Below are 3490 nucleotides of genomic sequence, written 5' to 3' on the forward strand. Positions count from 1 at the left end.
CAGTGAGGGGGGGGGGGCTCTTTGTGAGCGATGCTCCTCATCACAGAGGAAGAGGAGCACGGAGAAAACAGCAGGAAACAGGAAGGATGAAGGACAAACAGGAAGAGCCGCCTTTCACTGGTCCTCATCCTTCATCCATGGTTCCCGTGGAGACGCCTCTCCCGCTCTGCTACACTTACATATAAGAGCCTCAATGGCTCCATCCTTTCTCCTTTTTTTTTTACTTCAGCTTACCCTCCACCCCCCATCCTCTCTGGAGTGCTCTTTATCCCCCAGTCCTCCCTCCCTCCCTCCCTCCCTCACCTCATCTCATCCCCTCCCCTCAGCGTTTAGTGATTAATGCGAGTTTTAATTGTCATGCTCACTTTTATGCTCATTAAAGTGTATTATGCAGCAGTTAGGGTATTAAAGTTCAGCGAGAAATTTCATGCATACTGATGAGAATGCAAATGAGCCCAGCGTGAAAGAGATACTATGGTTTGTGTGTGTGTGTGTGTGTCTGTGTGTGTGTGTGTGTGTGTGTGTGTGTGATTATCCCCAGGAGTGAGGCAGAGTGTCATTATCACCCTCACTGGCCATTTCAGCTGAGCAGAGAGAGTCCGTCTATAATGAGCGTCTTAAAGCGTTCTTCATGCCTGAATACCTGAATGGTGTTTAACATACGGCGCTCTGTTTGGGTTTTATCCACACGAGTCCTCAGAACTCAGGCGCTCGGTGTTTACGTACAAACACAGTTTTAGATTTCTGTGTTGTAGTCATAACGTGTGTGCATGTGTGCAAAGACAGCAGCCTTGTAGCATGAGCTTGGGTCCAGTTCATGTCATAGCAACAGTATGCTAACGAGCTAAAAGACCACAAAGACCTGACCAGAGGCAAAACGGAACTCACAGCAGTTAGCATTATTGCCTTTAATGAAACAAGACTTGGGAGCTAAATGCTAATAGCATTAAGCTAAAATGCTCACAGTTACGATGCTAACTGGGCTACGTTCAGACTGCAGGCCGAAGTGATCCAAGTCTGATTTTTTTGCCCATATGTGACCTGTATCAGTCTGAACAGAGAGAAACAACGGCGTCTTTACAGAGAACGATTTGGAGATGAAAACGACTTTGTCTCCATGTGGACGGGGCCTTAATGTGTGCACACAACAACTCTGTGTTTGTGCAGTTAGGCCCCGTTCACACTGGAGAAAGTCATTCCAGCTAGAGTAGGATTGAGCCCAGACAGCCTTAAAGCTGGATGCGTTCAGACCTATTTTCAAATCTGGCTAGCACACAGTTGTGTCCGCACTCAATCCGGCTTCATCCAGCGTGTTTGCTGTCCTCCAAACCACTAGGTGGCGCCTCGTAATATACAGAGTCCGTTCAGGCCGCGGTAGGACCGCGTGTGCGCATGCGTCGTGCGTTTTTTTTGTCCCGTGTCGCGCCCCGTGAACCGGAAGTAGCTCAAATCCGACCCAGGTCACATTCACATGTGGTTCTGAATCAGATAGGTATCCGATTTTTGTCTGAACGGCTGTGACACATATATCCGACTTTTGTGTCATTGAGAGGCGACATGTCACAATTCTGCGACACAGGAGCGGGAAGACAAACAACAAACATGGCGGATGACGGAGTGGAGAGCAGTCAGTGGAAAGAAAGCAAGGTTTTATTATATTAATAAATATCTTGGGGGACAATTCTATTCAAGCAAAACTCAAGGGTTTTGTTGGTTCACACAGGAGAGCGGGAGCAATCGCATATTATTTTGTAACGTGACCAAGCACACCAACAAATCGGATTTCACCAAAAAATCCAAACTGAGCATTAAGTCTGACAGTTAGCTAAACCTGAGTTGTTAATAACGTGTTTTTGTGTGTTTGTTTGTTGTTATTGTTTGTGGTTATAACATCACGATCTATAACAGACTTGCTGAAGAAGTTTGGTAGATGTTGTTTTGGAATGTTGACTTTTAGATTAATTTCTTTTCTGATTGAAAATTTAACCCCTTCAGGATGTCACCTGGTTTGGGTTAATCAGGTTTTTGGGTTGCAATACCAGAAGTGGCCACTGGGACAAACTGGCAGCAAAGAGTGGGGACGGAAAACGATTGATGATTGATGATCAGCACTCGACCCAACACACCTGTCAGATAGATGGTGCTGGATAGACGTTCTGACCATCAAAGCCATCAGGGTCGATCATCTGGGAACCATGAACGCAGTGGAAGGAAGACGCAGCCGAATGCCTGAAAAATGAGCACCATGTTGGAGCGTGTGTGTGTGTGTGTGTGTGTGTGTGCCCACCCACTGCTCCCGCCATGCTGAGCGGAGAGGCTCAGTCATTACTGTGCCTCCTCTGCTGTCTGCAGGCTAAAATGAGACAATAGTGAAGATTTTCGACCAGGGGGCCTGGATCATTTACCCAGCATGGAGCCGCTGTGCTGAAATGAGGCCGCTGATACCTCCGTCCTGCAGCAGCAGCAGGTGGTGCTGTAACTGGGAGAAGAAGACGACAGATAAACTCATTACGCTGACAGATCGTGTGTTTATGCACAATGAAAAAAAAACTGTTTAAACCGGAGTCTGAAATGTTCCCCCGGTGCTGATCGTTCAGCAGGGCTGCATGGGGGCAGCTGGGTAAAAGACACATGTTCTCTATAGCAGCGCTAATGCTAATGCTAACATTAGAGGATAAGGAGAAGTGCAAGCAGGTAATAATATTTAATGCTGAGTTCACTGGTTTATATGAAGCCATCCGTTCAGGTCACACCTGAGACTCTGCAGGTGAGCAGATTAACAGCTGATAACGTCGGAGCCTGAAGGCACCGTGACGTCATCCAGTGTGAGATGTTCAGTAATGATGTTACCTATGAGTGCATCTGTTTTAATTCTCTGCTGCTTTACAGGCTGAACCCATTACTCTGCTACTTTTGGATATAAAAATATAGTCAAATGCGTCACTTCTGGCTCTCTGCCGCCGTTTTCTGATTCGTCCCTCCTTTCCACAAACAGAATTTCCTCTGATTGGATCTCGTCTCCATCAATAATTTCGTTTTTTTGTTGACGAAAGTGTCAATAGCATTAGTTTAGTTATCGTCTCATTTTTATCAGCAGAAAAGGTTGTTAACAAAAACTATGACGAAAATGATTCGTCAACAAATGAACTGTTAAAAACCACAGACTGTACGATGAAATGTAAAATGTTTTTAATGAAAATTAGATAAAACGTGGTGTGAAACAGGTGTAATTGCAAAAGTAAACTAATAAAATACAAAATAAAATGTAGAACTATTATGACTATGACTATATTTATAAATATAAATAAATAAATATATATTATTTATAAATGTTGTCATGTTTTTGGCAGCACTGCGCCTCCATACACTTCCCATAATGAGCTGTGTTTTCTTAAAACGCTCCACATTCCGCTGGACCGTAAACGTCACAGGGGGCGGTGCTGCGTTCACGGCCCCTCCCCCACTAAAAACCACGAGGCTCTGAGTGTTG

The sequence above is a fragment of the Parambassis ranga genome, chromosome 12 (genome assembly GCF_900634625.1).
Source record: "Parambassis ranga chromosome 12, fParRan2.1, whole genome shotgun sequence".
NCBI lineage: Eukaryota > Metazoa > Chordata > Actinopteri > Ambassidae > Parambassis > Parambassis ranga.